General features: G+C 42.6%; 1 protein-coding gene across 4 annotated transcripts in view; it reads right to left on the bottom strand.

The window, feature by feature from the left end:
• Positions 1-27,087, bottom strand: part of ZNF644 (zinc finger protein 644) — a 103,255-nt gene that overhangs the window by 44,788 nt on the left and 31,380 nt on the right. For all 4 annotated transcript variants that reach the window (XM_077452936.1, XM_077452938.1, XM_077452937.1 and 1 more), the window contains one exon: positions 13,222-13,271. The gene's annotated coding sequence lies outside the window, so the exon portion shown is untranslated. The remainder of the gene's footprint in view (positions 1-13,221; positions 13,272-27,087) is intronic.

Raw genomic sequence — 27,087 nt, 5'->3', positions numbered from 1 at the left:
GTGTCCCATTGTCAAAGGCATTCCCTAAATCTCTTTCCCATTCCCTACACAACCTTCAATAGATACCTGAGGAGCTCATAATGTTGGCATAAGGGCTTATGCTTTTTATTTTCATCCACATGGATGCTATGCAAGATTAGACTATATTTTTGGAACCCAAATCCTTTTAGCTAACTCATCTAAAGTTGACATCCATATATGCCCTTGGTCTGACCATCACATTGTTTCTTTCACTACATCTCACTTAGGCATGGCCCCTGCTCCATATAAATGGTGTATTAATGACTCTCTATTAACAGACCCCACTATTACTCAACAACTTTCAACACAATTAGCAAATTACTTTACTGATAATATAACTGCTGACATACCTACTTACCACTTTATGGACAGCACAAAAGGCAGTTATCAGAGGTCACCTAGTTAACTCCACCTCAGGCAAAAAAAATAAAAATCATATAATAACCCAAATAAAGAATTAGACAAAATATATTACAAACATTTACAATCCCAGATTTTTTGACACATTGTTGTCGAAAAGGCCTCGAGATGATCCAAAGCAAAATTCCTATTATAGAGCAACTCTGCCTCTACCACGTTTGCTAGAAAGCTAAAACAATCTACAAACTAGGGCTGAAACAACTAGTCAATTAATCGACAACTAATCGATTATGAAAATGGTAATCGATTCATTTCATAATCTATTATTCGGCCAGTAACATAATGGGGTTAAAAAAAAAAAAAAAAAAGAGCCCTTTATAGTACAAGGAGCAAATAATCGCTACTGTAAATATTTTCACAGTTCTACAGTAAAAAAAAAAAAAGAACCCCTTACAGTAGCGATTATCTGCTTTTTTGTACTATAAAGGGCCAAATTTCGTTTTTTTTTTAAACCCCATTATGTTACTAAACGTCTTAGACCTGGTTCACATCTATGTGTTTTTTGGTGCTTTTTGCATAAACGCATTACAGTTCATTTATCGTAAATTGTTTCCTATGGGACACGTTCACGTCTGCTTTTTTTTTTTCAGCCGCTGCGCATTTGGAAAGGGCCAGGGACTTTTTTTAACGCAAAACATGCTTTTTTTGTTTAATATGCTTCAATAGAGAAGCTGCAGAAAAGCAAGTAATGTGTTTTTGCAGCAATTTGTGTTTTTTTTAATCTGCCTAACAAATTGGGCAAAAAAAATTATGCATAAACGCAAATCACAGCAAAATCAAGTGCGAAAAAAATCAAAAACGCACAGCACAAAGCACTGCAGAAACAGATCAAAAGCAACTGCATAGGGTGTGTACTGCGCTTTATGCTGGCCACACGGATCGATTTTCAGACGAGAATATTCAGACAAAGAATCTTTGTACATTCACTGAAAGAATGTCGTTTGAAATTTTCACTTGTTTTTAAAATGAATGTCATTTCTGACCGAAAACCACATACACTGTCTGAAAATTCCTTTGACCAAGAAGTTTTCTATTTCCCAATTTTCCCGTCACTGGGGTTGAAAATGAACATTGATTTGAACCCACTAACGATCCGAAAATCAAACAAACGTTCTTAAAATAAAATTGTTTTTGAAGGAAGACATTTTTTTTTTAAATTAAAAAACAAAGATCTGAGTCTGATATTTACCAGATTCACCCTTTAATGGTATATACCTCCTCTAATAGTATATATGTTCTGTGTTATTCTCAGAGTGGATTCGATATTTTTCTCCCTAGCCATATAGTTGGTTATTTATATTTACCACTGCATAGAGATATTTAAGAATAAATTGCCTTTTTTTTAAAACTTTACATAATAACCTTAAAAAAAAGTGTGGTGTACAATTTAATTACTAACAGATTAATCAAAACAATAATCAGCCAATTAATCGATTAGGAAAATAATTGTTAGTTGCAGCCCTACTACAAACCCCCCACATGTCTATAAATTACGCAATTCCAACGGAAATGGAGTCTCAACCTAAAGAAGTTATGGAGATTCTCTGACTTCTACAAGAGTTTACCATCAGACCCTCAATCTTCACTAAGGCAGTTTTCTCTGGATTGGCTTGGGGACGTTTTGCTTTCCACTCTGTCCAGCAAATTGAGAAACTAAAAACGCACCATGCATGTGAATGCTATTGAAATAACAGATTATTAAGTCCCTAAAAACCTCCACAGCACCTGGTCCAGATGGGTATTCTAAGTTATATTATAAAAATGTTTCCCATATTCTGGCCCCTCATTTATCCAAATTATACAATTACATTTTACAAGGCAATTCCCAGAAGAAATGCTTCTAGCCAATATGTGTTTATTACCCAAGCCTCATAAAGATCACACCTCACTACAGACCTTTCGCCCAATATCAGTTATAAATATGATCTAAACATTTTTGGCCGTTTGCAGGCAGACAGAATAGTGGTGGTCATAACCTCATTAATACACCCAGATCAAACAGGTTTTATTCCAGGCAGACAGATTACTGACAATTTAAGGCTTGTCACAAATACAGGATGCTAATTTACATGCAAACCCAGTACTTATTCTCAGCCTCGATATCCACAAGGCTTTTGATAGCGTCAGTTGGTCGTACCTGTGGAACTACTGCTCCCCAAATATGGTCTTTTCAATGAATTCATGCATGGTTTCAGAGCTTTATATCAAAATCATCAAACTAGAATTAGACTTCCAGGAGAAAGCTCAGAGTTCTTTGCATTGGGTAGAGGAACTAGACAGGGATGCCCCCTTTCCCTCTCCTTTGTGCCATTCGAAATAATGTTAAAATTAAAGGCTATTCCAAAGGCCTTAAAGACTTCAAACAGTCTATACGCTGATGAGGTTTTGCTGTTCCTTTCAGACCCCTAAATATCCCTTCCAAACCTTATCAAAGAGTTGGAAACATTTCAAGAGCTCACCGGCCTAGGGGGTAATTTATCCAAATGTACTGCAATGCCTATAAATATTCCACTACTGTTAGCAGCATCTCAATCTTAAATATTTGGGCATCCTCCTTACCCAGTCTTATAAAACTCTTTTTCAAAACAATTACCCACCACTATTCACAAATATCAAAACACTACTAAAATTATGGTCTAATTATCACATCTCATTTTTGGGGAGAATAACAGCTACCAAAATGGTGATGTTACCTAAACTACTATTTTAGAGCTTTACCCATACTGGTCCCTAAAAGCACTTTAGACTCCCTTTAAAGAAAATTAACAAATATATATGGCTCAACAAAGTAACAAGGTTTGGTTATTCTCTTATGCACAGATCTCATTCAAATGGTGGTTTAAGCCCTCCTAACTTATGGCGGTGTTATCTAGCTGCAAGATTTACACAGTTAGCTCAATGGCTTGCTCCTTCAAATCAAGTATCTTGGTTACATTTTGAAGAACAGTCAATTATACCATTCCATCTTCAAGGTATTTTATGGTTCAAGTCAATTCAACCCAGAGAGAGCTTTCCCTTAAATAAAGTGGTGGCTCATTCATCAGTTGTGGCACAGATATAAAGATACATTTGACTTGATTTCTTCCAACATAGGTATCTTTTCTTCTACTCATGTTTTGGTTACACATTTGTACTAATCTATGACCTTTTACAATAATAAAAAACGTTTGTAAACAAAAATAGAGTTGCAGTTCAGTAACTAAAATAAGTATTTGATGCCCAAGGAAAACATGACTTGGTGGAGAAACCCTTGTTGGCAAGCACAGAGGTAAGACGTTTCCTATAGTAGTAGATCCACTACCACCAAGCATCTGTGAAGGTCTACAATCTTGTCCCTGACAACCTTTGACAGAGTTTTCATATTCTTTACTAAACAATATACACTGGAATGTTAGAGAGTAAAGAGTAAAACACAGAATATTACAAGTATATATAACACATTTAGAAATACATATGTTATTTTTGCATACATAAAAGTAAAAAAAACAAAAAAAAAAAACAAACATATGCGTTGGCGTTAAATATGCATTTTTTCCATCACAACTCTCTTACCAAATGGATATATTTTTGCAGTTGCAAATAACTAGCAGTTTCCTCTAGCTGCGATTCAACACTCATTAAACCCGCTAACAGGTTTTTGCTTATTACTGCTCAAATTTAAATTTACATCTACCAGCAAAGATAGATTTGTCTAGTAAACATCTCAATAATTGAAAAATCACACATTTATACTATATTATATTACCTAATCTAGTAACATTAACCAAAGCCTCAAGTTTTAAAGCAGAGATCACAAAAAAAAAAAAAATGCTGATCTATCCAGCCAAAAACAGACATCCTATGTTTTACTAGCACATGCATGTTTAGCCGTTCCTTCATCTACATCTAAAAAATAATTTATTTTATTTTTGGCTAGAAAACTGCTTACATCCCACAAACATTTTATATTTTTGAAGCGGTCTAATTTTGAAGGGGACTTGTGCAGTCATGTAGCACTGTACCCAAATGACATTTTTATATATTTTTTCACACAAATAGAGCTTTCTTTTGGTGGTATGTAATCACCACTGGGTTTTTTTTTTATGCTACAAATAAAGACCGAAATTTTCTTTAAAAAAAATGAATTTTCCTTAGTTTGTTATAAAATTTTGCAAATAAGTAATTTCTCTTGATAAATGTTGACCAAAAATACTGCTGCTACATTTCTTTGGTAAAAATGAACCCAAGTCAGGACAGACAGATGTTTTATGGGGACACTGACATTCGTATGGGGACAGGGGTATCAGTGGTGCTTGGTGTACTGTTTGTGGGGTTATCTGTAACAGCTTTCTGTGTAAAATCATCCTCACACAGAGAGCTGTCACAGATCTGCAGATTCCAACCCCCCGCGTACTGAGCTCTCACTGAGTTCAGTGGGAAGAACTGTCACACTGTTTACATTGTGATAGCTGTGGTTGGACACACCCGTCACGTGATCGGTAGGGCCAATCCCAGCGCCCATATCCCGATCTCTGCTCAGCTGCATTTTGTGATCATAATGATCACAGGATCGAGCCGCGGCGCTGTGAGCACTCGTTCTGAGGGACATTCCTGAACATCCACTCAGAACGAGGAAAGGACCACCCGGCCGCTTATGTGCAGTGGCTGGGTGGAAGGTGGTTAACGATAAACTTTAATAAACTTTAAAAACACTCCAGCACTAGATCCAGGGGTTTACGGTTTCAGAGTACTTCAATGCACAATGCCTCTTTGGGGTGCAGCCCTCCGCAGACTGGGGAATTTTCAATAAACTGCAAAAAACACAGGAGAGCGCAAACACCTTGTGCATTACCATAGACACATTTATTAAATCTACCAAGACAAATGGATACTCACAGGTGGATAAAATCAATAGGCATAAATCACAAATGCTTCAGCCAAATGGGATGTGCCCAATCAGGACCAAACCCGATTGGATGGCCGACGCATTTTGAGGGACAAAACCCCCTTCCTCAGAGCCAACACTTTAAAAACCTCTACAGGCACCAGTTTAGAGTTAGACCCCTTTCACACTGAGGCGCTTTACAGGCTCTATAGCGCCAAAAATAGTGCCTGCATAACGCCTCTCCTTTCACTCCAACGTGAAAGCCAGAGGGCTTTCACACAGGAGCGGTATGCTGGCAGGACGCTCCAAAAAATCCTGCAAGCAGCATCTTTGAGGCATTGTAGGAGATCAAATTTGAGATCAAAAGTGTATATTATATACACACTTATACTGCATTTGTTTGCTTTTATATCCCTTATTTTCAACTCCAACAAGGTCTTTTTTCTTTTCAACTTTCTTTTATAAACCAAGCCGTTAGTGTCAAGAGTGTTGAGACAAATCATCTAAGCCCTGGTTCACATTGGAGCAATTTGTCATGCGATTTGACAGGTCAAATTGCATGCCAAAACAGCAACAGCAGCAAATGGCACTGTCCGAATTGGTGCAACGCCTCACTGAGTGCCAAAAGTAGCTTCTGTACCATTGGTGGCTGAGGGGTGCGATTTTTATTGACATCTGTTCAGCAACCTGCACAGGTGTCTCTGAAATCGCCCCTGAAGTCGGGCCTGACGTGGTAATGAAATCATGCGAGTTCAGCTGAACTCGCACGATTTCATCCCCGCTGTCAGTTTGAACCTGGGCTTAAGCGGATCTAAGACCCCTTTCACACTGGGGCGCTTTGCAGGTGCTACATTACTAAAAAAAGTGCCCGCAAAGCTCCCTGAAACAGCCACTGCTGTCTCTCCAATGTGAAAGCCCCGAGGGCTTTCACACTGGAGTGGTGAACTGGCAGGATGCTCAAAAAAGTCCTGCTAGCAGCATCTTTGGAGCGGTGAAGGAGCAGTGTATACACCGCCCCTGCCTATTGAAATCAATGGGGCAGCGCAGCTATACTGCTGGCATAGCGCTGCAGTAGCAGCATTTGCGGTGGTTTTTAACCCTTTCTCAGCTGCTAGCGGAGGTTAAAACCACCGCGATATCGGCCGAATATCGCCACTAAAATGACAGTAAGACGGTGCTAAAAATGGCGCCACTTTACCGCTGACACCCAGGCGCTGGCAGCGTGAAAGGGGTCTTAAGCCTCAAATAAACTGTGAGCAGAAAGACGCTTTACTGCAGAAGAGACACGCAATAATAAAAAAAAAAAAAAAAAAGATACCTACCTGTTTGAGGTAATCTATACAAAGTACACTGATCTGCACATGTGTAGCTCAGTTTACATTCTGGCATGGTGCCTGTGTACTAAGATGACTGAACTCCTGCACTTGACTGATGTTGCCCCATGCCAGCTAATAATGACAGCTGAAGACTGCTATACAGAAGAAGATGCTGGTGCCCGACCTCTTGGACATCAGACTATTGAAGCAAAAGGACTGCGGACTAGTTCTCCATCAACACTGGCAGGGGTGCTTATGATGGTCAGCTTTTATTCATTAATGTAAAATCTTTAAAAAGAGACGTATGCTTTTTTTACCCATTAGACCCCCTTTTACACTGGAGGCGTTTTTCAAGTGCTTTAGCGCTAAAAATAGCACCTGAAAAATGCCTCCCCTGCAGCGCCATTGTGAAAGCCCGAGTGCTTTCACACGGGGACCCTGCGCTGGCAGGAATAAAAAAAAAAATAAAAAAAAAAAGAGAGTCCTGCAAGCAGCATCTTTGGTGCGTTTTTAGCAGCCATGTATACAGCACTCCTAACGCGCCCCTGCCCATTGAAATCAATGGGCAGCACACCAAAGCTTATAACCCTTTATTCGACCGGTAACGGGGGTTAAAAGCAAGTTCAACTGTATGGTTGAATTCGCATTGTACAGACATTGTATGTGATCGGCACCTGTGATGCGGGTGCGAATCACATGAGATGTCCGAGATCGATATAGTGTTAACCTGGGCTGACAATTCTGCATGACAAAATTCATGACGTGCCACCAAAGCAAGAGTTGGCAGCAGGGGGCTTATGTGTGTCAAAGATTTATAACATTACTTTGTAAAATCTAAGCCGATAGCTTAGCTCAGAAAAAAAACACGCATTCTGGATAGGGCCTGAGCAAAAGTTGTTCTGTGCATCTGGACACTTTCTCTATATTCTTCTATCCTTCGACTCCCCACCCCAATCTCTCCAGCTATCTCCTACTCTCTGATAGTGAACTTATCCTTTTAATGAGTTTTCAGATATTGGTAATATGTCACACCCATATTTATATGCAACATGATACTGTGCAGCACCAACACAATTTCCAGGCGGGGGTTCTCCCGGAACCCGCTGTCGCATTTAAACAAAAGAAAAAAAAAAAGAAAAAAGTACTCCGCTACATATTTTTGGTTTAAAAAAAAAACAAACAAAAAAAAAAACGCAATAAGCGTATATTGATTGGTTTGCGCAAAAGTTATAGTGTCTACAAAATAGAGGAAAGATTAATGGCATTTTTATTATTATTTTTTTACCAGCAATGGCGGTGATAATTGATTTTTAGCAGGATTGCCACGACATTGAGACAGATTGCACACATAGCTCACTTTTTTTTTTTTTTTACACTTTTTTGGGGAACCAGTGACAAATGGAAAAAAAGATCACCAACAACTTGAAAACTGCCTCAAATCAATAGAGAACTGGATGACCACTAACTCCCTCCAGCTGAACGAATCAAAGACAGAGCTTCTTATCTTACACCCAAATCATAAGCCCGCAACCAAAACCTCCTGGTCTCCACCAACCGTCTTTGGGCAGACATAGTAGTCCATTATGCTTTACCTTTGCAGGGAATGAAAGAGGAAGTAAACTCAACAGGGTTTACTTCCTCTTTAAGTATGCCCATGCGAACAAGGCCTTAAGTGTGGAAGAATGAAAACATCTAAGCTTTTTACTGTTGTCTGCTTCTGTTTCAGAGACATCATTTCCCCTCATTTGTTTTTGTGGGGAACAATAAGCAAGGCAAAAATCTTCCCAATGTGCCCCACAGACAGTAAAAAAAAAAAAAAAAATAGATTACAAAAAGTTCTAACCTTTTACCACTATCTAACCTTAAAATTAGGTTCCAAAGGGACATAAATAAAGCAGTCAGATGTATCAAGTGTTTGAGCCTATCAGGCAATCAGCTTGGGCACTGGTGATGCCAGCACTAACGGATCTCATGAATCATACGCGAGTGTGAATAAGTAAAAATATTTATATGTACACAGAAATGCACACTGTGTATACAATCAGTAAATACACACAAATACAGCCATGAAGACCGTAAGGCCCCTTTCACACATGCGGACGATATGTCCGTATTTCATCCATCCGTTTGCGGATGAAATACGGGCATACATTCATCCCTATGGGATAGCGGGGGTCTGCGGATGAACATCCGCAGACACCCGATTTCCTCCGCCTCCGCAACAGTCCGATTCTGCAGACGGAGGAAAATCCTATTTTTCTATCCGTCTGCAGAGCGGATGAACACGGACAGACGGTCCGTGCTCATCCGATCCCCATAGAGGAGAGCGGAGAGCTGACAGGGCGGTCCCCGCACAGTGTGCGGAGACCGCCCTGTCCGCAGCCGGCTCAGCGGGGACAACAGAGCGATCCCCGCTGAGCGAGCTGATCATCACGGGGCGGATCATTACTGATCCGCCCCGTGTGAAAGAGGCCTAAGGCTGCAGAAACTTCTCAAATTATAGACCCACAACCAGTCAGTGAAATTCTGGTTGACAGCTTTAACAAGTTTTCCTAAACAGAAAATTGCTTGACGGTTAAAAGAATTACATCTGTAAAAGTTTTTCTTGGTTAAAACTAGGGTTACTAGTATTGGTGCTGATACTGAGTATTTGCACAAGTATTGGTACTCATGCAAATGCACAGATACCTGAAACCGATACTTTCATGCTCGGTTCTTTGAGCTGCCAATGGGTCTCCCCTGTTGACAGCTAAAGTGTTGAAGTCCAGTAATTGGAACGGTCAAAAAAAAAAAAAAAAAAAACAGCTGGCAATGAAACACTAAAATAAAAAAACATTTTTTCTTGTATCTTTCCGTTTCTTCATCTGCAGATCAAAGGGATGAACAAATGTTCATCTGTTAACCCCTTATTAACCCTTAATTTACTCTAATCAGCCTTAATTATCTCCCTATTATTCTCCATTATTTTCCTGCTTTTTTGTTCACGTATATTTTATAAACGATAAACAATGCTAACTTTTTTTTTTATTTGCTTCGTTAGTGAATATTTTTGCACATATAAATTAACATATTTACACATTTCACATTGAAAAAGTGCAAAATTAAAAACAAAAAAATCTATTTAATTTGTAAATAACTTTTCAATGCTTTGTACCATTGCCGACAGCTGAAGTGAAAACAAAATAGTTGCAGTAGGTATCGGCGAGTACTAAAAAAAAAAAAAAAAAAAAAAAAGGAAGGATTGTTACTCGTACTGTTTTTTTTTTTTACAACAACACACCACACAGTATTGGTGCATCCCTAGTTAAAACCCATCATTTTACAATGTCCATTCAGTTACAACATTCTAAAAAAATTTAAGCACGTACGTTTCATCACATCACTTTACCCAGTTATCCTGCTATTGCAGTCTGTGTTTCACTTTGCTAGCATACACAAGTGCAACATGTATGTACACCACTAGAGGTCACTACAGATCAGTTTTGCTTGCTTCTGATAACAGAAGTTGTATAGTTCTGCACGAATGTCAAGTTACAGCTTAGTAAAATCCCAGAAAGAAAGCATCCAGTCTTAAACAGTCTTCATTTTGGGGGATGATGATTAGAATAGACTTTGCATAAAAATGTCAACTTGTAATTTGACATGTGCAAGTAAAATTGACAAAAAGAATACCCTAAACGCATAGGGGTTGAGCTAGAGATACAAAATGTTATGTCATTATAACAGCCTGGAAACTAGACATTGTCAAAAAGGTGGCCAGAAATAGCAGCGCCCGTATTTCTCTCAGGACAGATTTACTATAAGTAGACCACTCGGTATTTGAATGGCACAATAACTTCGGCGGGTGCCCCCCTGTAGAAAGCCGGTTTCTTATGGGGGGGGGCATTTGTCTGGGTGGGCTTCCGAGCCGCCCTGGATGCTTCCATAAACACAGTTCGAGCAGCTCTACCCCAGCCCCTCGTCACATAATTTGATTGAGCAAATGGCTCCCGCTGCCATCACTCTGCCCATTTGGGGGGGGGGGCGAAAGCTGCTTCATTTGTACACATAGCTGAAACGGTAAGTATAAGGGGCGAGCTGGGGGGGGGGGGGGGGGATCATGTAGCTCAGAAGGTTTTTTTTGTTTTGTTTTTAAAACCCTTAAGGTTTTAGAACCAGTTTAAAATAAATAATAAATTCAATAAACACATTTGCAAACCAAAAATTGCAGGCCTGAAATGCTGCTGTGATTGGACTCCTGCCCCAAAAAGTTAACAATGATACCAACAAAACAAAGAAATCAGCACAATATTAGGGCTGCAACTAACGATTATTTTCATAATCGATTAATCGGCCGATTATTTTTTCGATTAATCGGATAAAAAAAAAAACTGAAAAAGGGGATATATATATATATATATATATACATACATACACACACACACACACACACACACACACACGTGTCCCCCCCAGTATAGATGACACATTCCTCCCCTCTCACATGGTGTCACTGCCCCACCTCCTCCGGTGTCTCGGGTTTTCTCACCCCTTCATGGTGACAGCAGCTCCTCCTCGGTGTGCCGGTGTGGGGCGGAGTCTCAGTCCGGACCCGCCACACGCGACTCGGCTGACTCCTCCAAATGGAGCGAAGGGCACCCCGAAGCCAGGAGATGGATGCACGCATGTGCAGAGCACAAACCTCCAATCACGGCAGCGCTGGAAAGCGGCCCGGCGAGGGCTTGCCGCGCCTGCAGCGAGTCTATCGGAAGGCTGCTGTGTAGAGGGGGGAGGAGGAGCCGAAAGCAGCGCAGGCGCGTTGCTGGCGGGACATCAGCTGGGTGGAGAATGCAAGCAGGCGTAGCTGCGTGGTCATGGACGTGGTGCATGCGTAGGACATGGGAGGATACACAGGATTCTAATGGACCGGCAGGGGGGAAGGTGCGGACTAGAGGTGCAACGGATCAAATAACTCACGGATTGGATCGTTCCTCGGATTAGAGTCACGGATCAGATCAATTTTCGGATCAGCAAAAAAAAAAAAAAAAAAAAAAAAAAAAAAAAAAAAAAAAAACACTATCCCCGCCCCCCACAGCCACATTTTATTTAAATAAAAGGTATAACACTATCTCTCCCCCCCCCCCCCCCAATAAAATGCAGCTTATTACAAGCATAAAAACATAGTCAGCTTATCACTGATGATTTGCGCCAAGCTCACCACCGATCAAAGTTACTCCTAACAGACCGCCGTGATGAGTCCCGGGATGCCTATTGGCGCAAATCATCAGTGATATGCTATGTTTTTATGCTTGTAATAAGCTGCATTTTATTGGGGGGGGGGGGGAGGTAGTGTTGTACCTTTTATTTAAATCAACGATGTGGCTGTGCCGAGCAAGTGGAAAGGCTTAGATAGTAGTTAGTTATTATCTAATCCTATCTAATAGATAGTAGTTAGTTATTAGGTTAGATTAGGTAATAAATGTAGTGGTACCTGCATAAAAAGTTTTGAATGAGGGCAGGCAAGGCATCCAGCGTGACTCCTCCAGAATTCCTTCACTTGGGCTGACACAGGCTGAACAACATGCTAGGGGTGACGTCAGCGCGCAGCTCGCCGCCGCCGGGTGTACCAAGATGGCCGCCAGCTCCGGAGCTAGGCCGAAGCCGCGGCCTTTCCTAAGGCCGCGACCCGCTCCACGGATCGCATGGTGCGGACCAACTAATCGATAATGAAAATCGTTGACAGCGATTTTCATTATTGATTATTATCGATAATATCGATTAATCGTTTCAGCCCTACCAATATACACAAAAAGTGTGTCTCCATAAAAACTTAAATAGTCTACAACACAAGTGACAAACAGGTGTTAACTGTCCATTAACCGGCTATTTATTATTCATTAAAGGTACTTGTATAGCGCTGTCAATTTACACAGCACTTTACATATTTTTTTATACATTCACATCAGTCTCTGTCCTCAAAGAGCTTACAAACTAAAAAAGGGCCCCAACTCACATTAATACATACTAGGGCCAACAAACCTATCAACATGTCTTTGGAGTGTGGGAGGAAATAGGAGATAGTGTAATACCATAAATTAGCAATAATTTATTCAGACCAAGTTAAATCTATTTACAAGCAACATATAAAATACAGTTCACCTAACTGCCAAATTGCATAAAACTACATATTGTCATCAGATGCACAGCCACCAGCTTGTGGGCCGGGCTGTTAGCATTTTACCCAGTTCCCTTTTTGCATCACTTCCGGTTTCCATGCAGTCACGCTCGAACACGTTTTGTCCTAATGCACTGTGGTAGAAATACCCACAAAAAAAACATGATAGATATTCTAAAAGAGAAATACACTCTGGATCTCAAGTCAAAGTGTCTGCTTTGGTAATCCCATGTGCAGCTTCATGATCAATGAGGCATTCTTTTTTGCCACACTACAGTAGTAGCAAAGTGGGGTTAATTTTTAGAACAGAAAAAGACTTTAAAGGGTACGGTAAAAAAAAAAAAAAAAAATTTTATAGCAGCATAGAATAGACAGACAATATGCAAATTGTGCAGAAGCACACTTTTCACAACAGAAACTAGATTGGCTTAAGATGCTTTACTTACAAGTTTGTTTTCTTAAAGTCAAGGAAAATCAGGATAAAACTTTACAGAACCTGAAAGAAGTCAAAACAAGAACAAAAATTAGTTAACTTTAGCACTTTTTTTTTTTTAAACACATTCAAGAGATTTAAGCATGCAGCACTGTGCATCATCTATCCTTCCCATTGACGGAAATGGGCACTTTAAGACCTTAAACTGCCAGAGGTGTTAGGCTGGTTTCTCAATCATGTGACTGCCGATTGGCTGCCTTAGTTAGCATGTGATCAAGAGTCTGTCCTACCAGCTCCAGGTCCTGTGTAACTGGGATCGGTCGAGGACAGTGCTGGGGGCTCACTGTTATATGAGCTGCAAGCACAAAACTGTCATGCTGGTCATATGAATAGGAGCATAAGGGCCACTGTTATGACGCCACCTATGAGCTGGATGGTGTTAAGTTGATGTTGTTGCATCTATTCATGTTTTTTGTCTTGTTTTTCTGGTAGCACCTGGATAGTGTTGGCCAAATGGTTCAGGCCGAATAAAAGTCCTCCGAAACACAGTGTCAATTTGCTATTAAGGAGCAAGGCCAGGAAGCCGGCTAACCGCTTCCTTAACAACAGATGAGTCATCAGCTGTCAGTAGGCTTCCCTGCCAACAGCTGAAAGAAGAAAAAAAAAAAAAAAAAAGCATGAAAAAAAGGCGGGGGGGGGGGGGGGCGCGGTTGGGGGTGGAGCACGGAATGGGCGCGAGATGAGTAAGCTCTCCTCTCTACCTAAACAAACTTGACTTCCTTTTTTTCCCCATAAAAAGAGCTTTCTTTTGGTGGGATTTGATCACCTCTGCATTTTTTTTTCACTATAAACAAATTTGAAAAAAAAAAAAAAAAAAAAAGATTACAAATATATAAAATAAATTATATATAAAGCACCATATACACTATCAGTTTTTCTGCTGAGTTTTTCCTTCGGATTTACCAAAACCATATAATATTAGGTCAAACCTTAGGAGTTTCAATGTGTATGCAATCAGGCAGGCCCTTGCACTACATGGTTTTGGTAAACCCGAAGGAAAAACTCAGCAGAAAAACTGTGTGTATGGGGCTTTAATACAAATGTATTCATCAGTTTAGGCCAATAAATTCTTCTACATATTTTTGGTAAAAAAATAAATATATCACAATAGGCGTAAATTGATTGGCTTGCACAAAAGTTATCGCATTTACAAACTATGTAGGGACTTTTTTTTATTGTTATTACTAGTAATGGTGGCGACCTGCAATTTTTGGCGGGTCTGCGAAATTGCAGTTTGTCAAATTGACACTTTTTGGGGACCAGTGATATTATTACATTGATCAGTGCTATAAAAATGCACTGGTCAATTTAAAAATTACAATGGCAGGGAAGGGGTTAACACGAGGGGGTGATCAAGGGGTTACGTGTGTTTCCTAGGTGTGTTTTAACTGTAGTTGGTATGGGCTCACTGGGACATGACAGAGATCACTGTTCCCGATCACTGGGAACAGTAAATCTCTGACATGCTCACCTGTCAGAATGGGGATCTGCCTTGTTTACACTGGCAGATCCCCGTTCTGCCTCTCTACTAGTCGATCATTGGTCGCCGGACACAGAGTCTGCCCTACCAGCGGGCACACTCCAGCAGCCTGCACCTGCGCGAGTCGCCGTACAGGCACCGCGATTCGCACAGGAGAGCCAACCAGCCAGTCGACTAGTGGTTAAATAATAAAAAAATAATTTTCACTTAAAGCACCATTAAAATGACTGCACCTTTAAAAACAATCATCTTTCACATTTCTGGCCTTAAAGTTAACCCACTTAAGTCTAGAGCTCTCAATATTTCTATTCTATTTGGCTCAACTGAAAACCTCCCTACAGTTCACTTGGTCCACCCACTCTCTTTCATATCTAGGAATTCAGCTGTCCACTAACCTATCTGACCTCTTTTCAGCCAACTATCTCCCTATGCTCTCCCAGCTAACTTGATGACTAAATAGTCCCCGCTACCATTAGCCTGGATGGGTAGAACAACAGTGGTTAAGGTGTCGATCCTCCCAAAAATATTACATCTTTTTCGGGTGCTACCTAACCCGGTCCCTGATTGCTACCTCCACTTGCTACAGAGACAAGTATCCTTCCACATGTGGCACACCATTAAACCTCAAATCCCACATTCAACCCTTTATTTACAGTGTCTTGTAAAAGCATTCACTGCCCCTTGGCAAGTGAAAAAAGTTTAACCACTTAAAAATTAAATGACATTTGTTCGTTTCAAGTTAAAATCTTTAAAGTAAAGTTAGCCCATTTTGTATAATGTGAAAGATTTTGCGTTGCGGGAATAGTGCTCTTTTTATTCTAAGCAAAAAAATAGTGATTCTCATTTTGGCCAGAATCGTGCAGCTCTACTTTGTAGAGCCACCTTTTGCGGCTATCACAGCTGCAAGTCACTTTGTATAAGTCTCTATGAGCTTGCCACACCTTACCACTGGGATTTTTGCCCATTCCTCCTTGCAAAACTGCTCCAGCTCCTTCAAGTTGGATGGTTTGTGCTTGTGAACAGAAATCTAAGTCTGACCACAGATTTTCTACTGGATTGAGGACTGGGCTATGACTAGGCAATTCCAGCACATTCACGTTTGCCCTTAAACCACTCAAGTGTTAATTTAGCAGTGTGTTTGGGATCATTGTCCTGCTGGAAGGTGAGCCTCTGTCTTAGCCTCAAATCACACAGAGTGGTATAAGTTTTGCTCAAGACTATCCCTGTATTTAGCATCATCCATCTTTCCCTCAACTCTGACCAGTTTCCCAGTCTCAACTACTGAAAAGCATCCCCACAGCATGATGCTGCCACCACCACTGCGGGGATAGCATTCTTCGGGTGATGTGATGTGTTGGGTTTACACCAGACATAGCATTTTCTTTGATGGGCAAAAAGTTAAACTTTAGCCTCATCAGACAAGAGCACCTTCCTCCATACATTTTGGGAGTCTCCCACATGCCTTTTCGCAAACTCAAAATGTGCCATTTTGTTTTTTGCTGAAAGTAATGGCTTTCTTCTGGCCACTCTGCCATAAAGCCCACCTCCGTACAGATACTCCAATCTCTGCTGTGGAACTCTGCAGCTCTTCCAAGGTTACCTTAGGTCTCTGTGCTGCCTCTCTGATTAATGCCCTCCTTGCCCGATCTGTGAGTTTTGGTGTGCGGCAATCTCTTGGCAGGTTTACTGTTGTGCCATGTTCTTTCCATTTGGTTATGATAGATTTGATGATGCTCCTAGGGATCAAAGATTTGGAACGCCTCACTCCTCTCCCCATTGTCATAGCAACGGTGGGTACCCAGCCGTGAAAGCTTACGGCTTTACGGCCGGGCGCACACGCGTGTGTCACGCTGCGTTTTGCAATTGGCCATGACAAGTCATGATCCAATGTGAAAATTGACGCAGTTGTTACAGAGTCACCAAATACAAAACCCTATGGTCCCCATGGGTAACGCACTCCCACCCACATTCGATGAATCTCTTCTGCTTCCATGGGTAGTTCCCTTAATGGAAATTTCTCTGATGTGCTCCAGTTATTCCCTGTATGAAGAGAAATAGAGGGGAGAAGATCAATGCTGTGCACAGCATTGATCTCTATTCCTTCCCTTACTTCCCCTTCACACAGCATTTGAGCAGCAGCAGGAGCCATTGGCCCCTTCTGCTGTTAATCTAATGTAGTGAAGAGAAAGTGGGGGGGGGGGCGTGCCTAAGTCCCACTGTGTAAGTCTATGGAGCGCAGCTCCTTAGACACACAGGTTGGGAGCGAGCACGCACAGCATGTCCCCAGAGCAAACCGCTTGCTACGAGGATGGAGAAAGAAGATGAGGAGCAAAGATCGCCACCGGGGACCCAAGAACAGGAGGATCGAGGCCACTCTGTGCAATACCACTGTACAGAGCAGGCGAATATAACATGTTTGTTATTTTAATAAAAAATAAAATAAAAAAGGTTTCCTTTTAGAACCAAAATTAAAGCAAAGAGTGATTTCTCCAAAGAGGAGATCCATCACCTTAGGACACTAGCAAAAAACAGAACACTCCCAGAGTTGGGCAGGGTTATAGGGGAGGTGCTGTCCTGCACTGTACAACCAAGATATCTAACGTTTTAAAAAATTACAGCCCATCGAATTTGCCAGCCCTAATAAAAAAACTCAAAATATGTAAACCACTTGCCTGTGCAAAAAAGTAAACCTGACCATAGATCAGGCTGTGCTTGCACATAGAAGGCTTCTAGTAAGGCTGCTCTAATTCCAACTCTGAGATGACATTACCCGTCCTATGTAATAACTCATCTTCCAGAGAGCATCTCAACTAAAAAAAAAAAAAAAAAAAAAAAAAAAAAAAAAAAAAAACAGAATGGATTAGAGGTGGCCTGGACAATAACAAGCCAAGCCACCTTCAAAGCATACATCTGACATTTAGGGCCCCTGTCATTTGCTAGATGCTTCAATGTATGCATATTATGCACACACAAAACTGGGAAACGTGGGGGGGATAATAGTATCCAAGACAAACTTTATCTCAATTGGAGCGCAGCCAATCAGCTTTAATTTTCTACGCTGTGGGGGGGGAGAGGGGGGGAAGACAAAAAAAATAAAAAAAACAACACACATTAAATGTGTTATCGTGCACCTTACACTGCATACATTGAAAAGTGACTGCACACTGTAATGTCTGAATAGAAAGTTGTTGATACAAAGAATCCCATCCCAACCATATTAGGTAGTGGGACAGGAGAGCAGCAAGTCAAGAAAAAGCCAAGATTTACAGCTGAACGTCAGAAATATATGCACATAAAATACTCACTGTGGGCCAGATTGATTTAATCCAATGCATCACATGCTATAATGGTCTGGCTACTGGCTACATACAGTAAGACGTGTGATCTTACTAGGAGAGAGAGGCAGGATAGACTTCCCTCTGCTGCTGGGAGCAAAAGGGAATCAGCGCTCTAATCACTCAGCAACTCAAGAACTGCCTTGTATTTTTGTCAATGAATAACAGTCGGGCTTTGATTTTCTACTGCGGAATTATGTCCCAACTTTGAGCTAAGAGTTTGGTTTTCGGTTGTGGTGTGGTGTGGTTTTATTTACCGGGAGAGATTAACAGGCAGTGCCACCTGTCAGTCACAACACGTAATAACCAGTTCCCAACCGGCACACGCCAATGTATGTTGGCAGAATGGCACGAGCAGGCATATTGGCATACAGGTATGTCCATTTTTATATGCCGCCCTGTCATCGCGTGCGCGCTTCCGCGCTCACGTACTGGTCAGGACCCCCGTGAGTCCGGTCACGGGTCCTGCAGACCCGATCGCCGTGGGGATGCCCCCGATCATCTCAGGGGGCGGCTGAATGGGGAGATGCTGTTGTAAACTGCATCTCCCCATTCTGCCTAGCAATATTTATTATAACAAAAAGTAAAAAAAATGTTTTTTTCAAAATTGTCACTTTTTTTTTTTTTAAACAAAAATAGAAAGGGACGTCAATTTTGTTTGGGAGCCACGTCGCACGGCCGCGCAATTGGCAGTTAAAGCGGCGCAGTGCCAAATCGCAAAAAAAGTGGTCTGGTCTTAAGGCAGCAAAATGGTGAACAAATTAAGTATTTGTATAGCACACAACGCGAACTGAATCGCCTCAAGGCGCTGGGAAGAGCTTGGTTGTCCAACATCTAGAAGAGGAAGGTCTTGAGTTTTTTCCTAAAGGCCAGGTGGTTTCCTTCCAGGTGGATGTTGGTTGGTAGAGCAATTCCATAGCCGAGGTCCTTGAACAGCGAATCTCCAATCCCCTTTGATTTGTACCAGGATTTGGGCACGAGGAGGAGGTTTTTTGTTAGCTGATCGAAGACTGCGACTTGGTAACGATTTATTTTCTAAATTAGGTATTGAGGAGCGTCTCTATGCACGCATTTGTGGGTGAGGCAGAGGGTCTTGAAAGCGATCAGATTCTTTATGGTTAGCCAATGTAGGCTCCTCAGGGAAGGAGAGATTGATTCCCAGGGTTTTTTCCCTGTTATCAGCCTTGCCGCCGTGTTTTGGATAAGTTGTATATTGTGGTAATCCTATGTAAAGAGGGTTGCGTAGTCCAGTCGTGAATTAACGACTGTTCCAACTACCACTGCTGTGTCCTTCTTTGGGATAAAAGGGATGAGTCTGCGTAGTAGATGGTGAGAACCAATGACTACTGCTCCTATTTGTGCATCCATGGACGTTTGCGAGTCCAAAATTACCCCGAGACTCTTGGCCTTGGTCTTTGGGGATATGGTCTGCCCAAAGATGGCGGGTGGTGTCCAGGAGGTTTTGGTTAAGGAATTATGGTTAGGGTGTAGGATAAGAAGCTCTCTTTGATTCGTTGAGTTTGAGGGAGTTGGTGGTCATCCAGTCTTCTATTAGATTAAGGCAATTTTCTAGTTGTTGGTGGTGAACTCTTTGTCCAGTGATACGAAAATAAAGTTGTGTGTCGTCAGCGTACGAGTGGAAGCAGAGGTCTGAACATCTGATAATTTGGAGGAGTGGGCGGATGTAAATGTTGAAGAGGACTGGTGACAAGGGTGATCCTTGAGGGACTCCGCAAGCGACTGCCCGTGGTTCAGAGAAGAATTCTCCCAGTTTCACTGTGAACAATTTCCTAGGAAGGACGTGAACCATTGGAGATCTGAGCCTGCTACTTCTGAAAGGCGGACGAGTAGAGTAGTGTGGTCTACTGTATCAAATGCTGTGCTGAGGTCTAATAGTACCAGGAGACATGACTATCCGTCATCCGCTGCTTCGAGGGCGTCGTCCCATATCTTGAGGAGGGCTGTTTCTGTTCCATGGCCCGGGCGGAAGCCTGATAGCAGCGGGTCCAGGAGTTTGTGTGTATCCACGTGGAGTTGTAACTGTTGTACTACAGCTTTCTCCACAATCTTGGAAATGGTGTTAAGACTTGTAATTGGCCTATGGTTGTTTGGGTCCTGAGGGTCGAGGTTAGGTTTCTTTAGCAGGGGTTTGACGATGCCTTGTTTGAAGTTGCCAGGAACGATCCCTTCTTGGAATGATTGGTTTATGAGGTGTGTTATAGCGGGAGCCACGATGTTGGAACATTCTTTCAGCAGTTTTGTGGGGATGATGTCAATTGGCGATGTACTATCGCAAAGTTTATTGATGAGGTTTTTAGTGGTGTCCGCGGTAATTGGGTTTAGTAAAAACTTCGGCGGTTGTGGGATGTTGAAGTAGACGTCATTTTTTTGTTTTTGATAGCTGAGGTTTGCTGTTCTCTTCTGAAAAATTGTTTTCCTGATGGTTTCGACTTTAGCGAAAAAAAAATCAGACAGTTTGTTGCAGTAATCCTGTGTTTCGTTTGCTGGGGGCTCTAAGCATACCGGGTTCATTGATTGAGCGACTATTTTAAACAGTACCTGCGGGCGGGTTTAAGGCCCGGGAACTGAAAGTGGTTAAAGTTTATGCACCATAGTAAGTAGTACTCAAACGAGCAGTACCATTTCTGCTTGCAGGTGTCGCGTTGGGGTTGGCTGGCATTTAAAACGCAGTTCAAACGCCTGTTTTTACCATTCTTCTACTCACTCGTGTGTAAGGTGCCTTACATAGTATACATGGGGGGGGGGGGGGGGGATTTACTAAAACTGGAGCATGCAAATCTGATCCAGCTCTGCATAGAAACCAATCCGCTTCAAGGTTTTATAATCAAAACTTAATTGAACAAGCTGAGTTTAGAAGCCGATTGGCTACCCCGCACAGCTGCACCAGAATGTGAGTGCTCCAGTTTTAGTAAATCTCCCCCAAAGCCTTGTAGCTGGCATCAATTATATTATAATATTCTGCTTAACGACAAGTTATAATTAACACGATACATGCAAAATGCCATTCTTTAGAAAGGTATCCACTCTGCATGGAGCCGCTGACGTCACGGGTGCATGCGCTCTGAAGGTCCGGCATACGGCCCCAGAGCTTCTTGCTGAAACTGAGTGATTTCATCATGGCTGCGGCCACCCTCAGGACCCCCTAAACCTGGAAGAAAGGTGGGGGGATGGTGTCAGCACTCTCAGCGGTGACCAGGCACAGCTGGAAGGACTTTCATTCTAAGGTATTTAATGTGCTAGTATGCCATGCATACTAGCACATTATGCCATTGTCTTACAGTTTATTTTTTACTACTGCTTTAAAACTGATCTCCAGCTTTAAGTGAAGTTTAGATTGTTTGGACCAAGCTGGTCCAAACGAACCATTACCTTTAGGCTACTTTCATACGGAGGTAGTTTTCAGGCACTTTAATGCTAGAACTAGCCTCTGAAAAGCGCCTGAAAACTAGCAGGGCGCACACACAGTGACAAACTTAATTGGGGACCACTGCTACAAAAGTGTTTCATACAGCTGCAAAACCTCCATGTGTACGATTCCAAAAGGTGAGTATATCACCATACATGACCTGATCTCCATGAGCAAAGCTTGCAGGCATCCTTAACCGGTTCCCAACTGGTTCACATACTTTAACTGCGGCACAATGGCAAAGCTGCGCGAAACCCCTGTATGGGGTTCCCTTTAAGAGCCACCAGAGGGCACACGGTCGCTGCAGGCCACACGCTATCTTGTACACGAGAAATTATGTGTAAATACACAAATCCCTGTTCTGTCAGGGGAGAGGAGACATATCGTTTGTTCCTACTAAGTAGGAACAACGATATATCTCCTCCCCCAGTCAGTCCTATCCCCATACAGTTAGAACACACAGAGGTAACACACATTTAACCCCCTTGATCGACCCCTGGTGTTAACCCCTTCCCTACCAGTGACATTTACACAGTAATCAGTGCATATTTATAGCACTGATCGCTGTATACATGTCAATGGTCTCAAAAATGTGTCCAAAGCGTCCCATTTGTCTCTCGCAATACTGCAAAAAATTGCAGATCACCACCATTACTAGTAAAAAAAAAATATGCCATAAATCTTTCCCATAGTTTGTAGACACTAACTTTTGCGCAAACCAATCAATACACGCTTTTTGTTTTGACCAAAAATATGTAGAATATCCATTGGCCTAAACTGATGAATTTCTTTTTGGGGGGGGGGGGGGGCATTATAGCAAGAAATATTGTTTTTTCCCTAAAAATTGTCGCTTTTTTTGTTTATAGCGCAAAAAAATAAAAACCACAGAGGTTATCAAATACCACCTAAAGTAAGCGCTAATTTGTGTGGGGGGAAGACACACATTTCGTTTGGGTACAGCATTTCATGACCACGCAATTGTCAGTTAACAGTGCCAAACTGTAAAAAGTATTCTGGTCAGGAAGGGGGTAAAATCTTCTGAGGCTGAAGTGGTTTAAGAGAAACTGCACCCTTATGTTCAAAGTTGCAGCAAAGGCAATTTTAAAAATATTCAGGGAAAACGTAGAACAAATCTCCAGATACATATACGGTAGATAATTGCAGGCCTTTTCTGTTCATATTGTTTTTGTCCCGATTCTTCTCTCCATGGCTATTTTCAGTAAGCGCAAATTAATCCAGCTCTCTTTACTTCCAGGAACTCTGGGCCTGTCTCCTGAAACACGTGAGAACGTTAGTGATGTAGCGTTCCCAGGATGCAATTGTGACATCAGGGCTACATCACTACTAAAAGCAATCAAGTGGGAAAACCATAATTTAAGAGAGGAAAATAAAGGGGGGGGGGGTTTGTCTACCTAATGACACTTATACGGTTTTCATATTAACTGACGATTACAGCATGTGAATCTGAAACCATCAAGACCAGCAGTCCCCTTTTTTTTTTGCCACCAAGGACCGGTTTCATGGAAGCCAATTTTCCTAGGGGGTGGGATATTAACAAAATCTGTCCTTAGCCACATTCATACCAGAAACCCTTTTACAGCACAGTCTCTTTTATAATAATATCCACAGTACCACTGTGTCCTCAGTTCCCCTTCACATCACAGCCCCTGTTTTATATTAATGGAAGGAGGACTGCACTGTAAAGGGGGGCTGTGATGCAAAGGGGGGTGGGGTACTGTAACAGTGTCCCTTTACAGTGCAGTGCCCATTATATCACAGTGCCCCTGCAGTCTGCCCCCTTCACCTCCTTTCCTCTCTAACATCAACCTCTGCCCCCGCCCACCAGCCCGGGCCGACAATGTCATCCTATCAGCAGGGAGGGCCCTGCTGAGAAGACATTGTCAGCTGGGCGGGTGGAGGAGCTGGGAGAGGACACACAAGTATGGCAGCACAGCAAGTTTTTTTTTTTTTTTTTTAAGCCTGTAAGGCTTGCTTTAATGTACGTTAGAGCCGCACGATTATGGATAAAAGAAGAATCACGTTTTGCTTAGAATAAAGATCAAATTCTCAGAAGGGGCGTGGCTTGGCAGAGCTCGATGGCGGACGTGTAATCTGTGAGCTCCGGCGCCTCAGGACACGAAACTTCAAATTGGCCGGTGATATCGCATACTTACCGAACCCGGAGATGGGCACAGCCTCCCGTACGTCCTCGGCATCTCGCTCCCGTTCCCCGAGGGGACATTCCACAGGACAATCACAAGGAAACATACCGGAGATGTTTCGCTCTCAGCGGGGGAACATGGCGCCTTCCCGCCATACCACATCACAGGCCGCAGACCGCAGAACCTCGCCTCATGCAGAAATCCTACTGACGGAAACCCTCCCGCTCAGTAACCCGGCAAATAGTGGTGACGGACACCGCATACAGCACACACTGCCTCCCCAGCAAAACATCAGCATGCTGGATCTTCGCACAATCGCCACTGACATAAAAGACACCCTGTCAGCGGCCATTGCTGAGCTACGAGTGGACATCAGGGCCCTGACTGACCGAGTCCACACAGTTGAGAAAACCACTGCCCAACATGATCTTTCCATCCGCAAGGCTACGAGGAAGCTAGATGGACATACATTACAACTCAGGGATATGCAGAGGCACATGGAGGATTTGGACAACAGGGGCAGACGGCGCAACCTAAGAATCAGAGGTCTCCCGGAATCTGTTGATGGTGAACACATCCCCTCAGCCATCTCCTCCATTTTCAACGATGTCTTAGATAGGCCCTTACAAACTGCTGTGGAGTTTGAAAGGATCCACCGCGCGCTGCGCCCTAAAGGCAGAGATGCGGACCCGCCGAGGGATATTATCTGCTGCCTTGTTAATTATCGTCTTAAGGAGGATATTTTGAAAGCAGCCCGGTCCAAACCCCAGATTTCCTATGAGTCTGCTCCTATACAGATTTTTCAGGACCTTTCGGGCATCACGCTCCAGCATCGCAGGGATCTGCGCCCCCTGCTCGAAACACTGAAAACCCATGGTATTCTGTATAAATGGAAATTTCCTTTTTGCCTAACTGCCTCTCATCAAGGACGCACGGCCTACCTTAAGGTTCCCGAAGATCTCCCTAACTTTTGTGCCACATTAAACGTACCCCTAATAGAGGTTCCGAACTGGTACGCTAACTTCCGCCCCATGGCCTACAAACCGATCGCATATCACATGGAACCCATGGATACTCAGGATGCTCCTCATCGCAGACGGAGATCCCCGTCCGGATACAGGGGACAACGCCCTCCGGACACCATCCGAAGGGATTACAGCCCGTCGTCCTCACCACATTCAAGGAGGGCCCGGAGGGACTATTAGACCCCAAGCATTCAAGTACTCTATACGGTTAGTTTAACTGCTGGAAACACACTGTTCCACTTGAGTTTAAATCCTTTTTCATACGTCCACGTACTCCACAAAAGTTTTTTTTTTACTTATTTTACTGTGGCCTACATTATTGTTGTTTTTGACTTTCCGCTCGGTTTGTGGTTAATTTGGTCGCCCATACCTAACACACGCCCAAGTTCTCTTTCCGGTCGTGTCTTCACATCGTTCAGGCGGACGGAGAGGCACTAGACTTCCGAATCGGACTTACTCTCCCCTATCTTAAGGAGTCACGTTTGGCTTCCACCGTGGTTGACATCTATCTCTTACGGATTACCTCCGAGATCGTATTTCTCTGACACCATCCCGCCAGTTCTACTGCTACCAGTCGAAAGTACACTCGGGCTACGACATTTCATAACCTCTATATTAGCTTCATCCTATCATCCGGACGGACCATACCCACGAACGAATAATACTTCTTGCATCCGGACGTCACCACACATCTCAACAATGCGCAGCTTTTACAGCTTGGTTTTCAGCATCTCTTGACTACATCCGACCCTGACGCCCTCCACATGGTATCTGCTAGGATTTCCTTCAGACCATACATCCTACAACAGCCGCTCGCACTTGCCACTACATAGTAATTGGTCTTGTCTCACTCATGTATAAAGATAAAGCTTTACTCTACACTACATATGGCGCATTCTTCCGTTCGTAAGATCTCTGTGTTCCTGAACTCTCCACGAAAAACAAACTTTTAAGAGGGAGATACCGAACCGATTACTGGCTCCCAAATGTTTGTCCTTCATCCCAACGGATAAGTATGCCTCACACTACGATCGCTGTCTATCCCTCCTCTGCTGTAGTTGTTACCGTGCTCTAGAACATTACTTGTTATTTAGTATTACTCACTACTTGATCTTATAACCTATATATGTCTCTGTGCATATACGCAGGCACTGACATGACAATGTTAGATAGTGGATAATAGCTGGTTCTACTTTGCTATATTTGTAACTCTTTTACCTAATCCGGGAGTCAAGCTACTTGAGGCTTCTTCTCTCTATACTAAACGTATTTATTACTTATGTTTAATTGTTCTGTTTATCGTTATATCTGATACTGTTTTGTTAACCATTCACCTTTCAGATACAAGCACGTTTACATTGTCCTGAATAGCCGCACACTCACCTTCAACTAGGTACTCTTCTTCACTACTTCTCACGCCCTCATCGGGCTTCGCCCTTGTCGACCCCGAAGAGGGGTGGTACATACCCACTCCACATCTCACGAATTTCCACACCACTAGAGAACGTGGTAAATACCCTTTCCCCCATTTCCCTATTAGCCCTGTTTCTTGAAAACCTTTTCTTGTTTTGGTAATATTACAACCCACCCTCCTCCCTATCCCCTGTTTCCCCCCGGGTCACCTCCACCTCACCGAATACCAGACATGGCTTCTTACGCCCCTACTACACCCCATCCTCACCATACAGATGTTTTGACTAACGCTACTAAATTCTACTCAATCAATGCTCGTGGCTTAAATACTCCCGAAAAGAGATCCCAATTGCTACACACCTTACACAAATCGAGAGCCCATATTGCCCTGATACAGGAAACCCACTTCCGATCAGATACCATTCCGAAACTACATAACTATCATTACCCTATAGTCTACCACGCGACAAATGATGAGGCTAAATCTAAAGGAGTCTCGATCCTCATTTCGCGGCATTGCCCCATTAATATCTCTGAGGTTCAACGAGATCCGAAAGGCCGTTTTCTTTTTCTTAAGGGTCATATTCATAATCGATCGATCACGATTGCCAACCTATATGCACCAAACACCCACCAGGTACCATTCTTCCGAGAAACAGTGTCCCAACTGATAGCTTTCCACCAGGGAATTTTGGTCCTTGGAGGAGATTTTAATGTTCCTCTATCCCCATCAATTGATACATCTAATGGTTCCTCTAGCCTTGCGTACAGGGCACTTAAAGACATCAGATCCCAATTGCGATTGCTAGCTCTACATGACACATGGCGCACCCTGCACCCATCTACAAGGGATTATACGTATTACTCCTGTCCCCATCAAAAGTATTCCCGCCTAGACCATTTCTTTCTCTCACAGGATGATTTTCCCAACCTGCAAAAGGCCACGATTGAACCTGCGTTAATATCCGATCACAATC

Source organism: Lithobates pipiens, unplaced genomic scaffold (assembly GCF_037356315.1).
Source record: "Lithobates pipiens isolate NorthernLeopardFrog02 unplaced genomic scaffold, aLitPip1_a1.2 Scaffold_23, whole genome shotgun sequence".
NCBI lineage: Eukaryota > Metazoa > Chordata > Amphibia > Anura > Ranidae > Lithobates > Lithobates pipiens.
The sequence above is the reverse complement of the archived record's forward strand: the minus strand, read 5'-3'. Positions and strand labels throughout refer to the sequence as shown.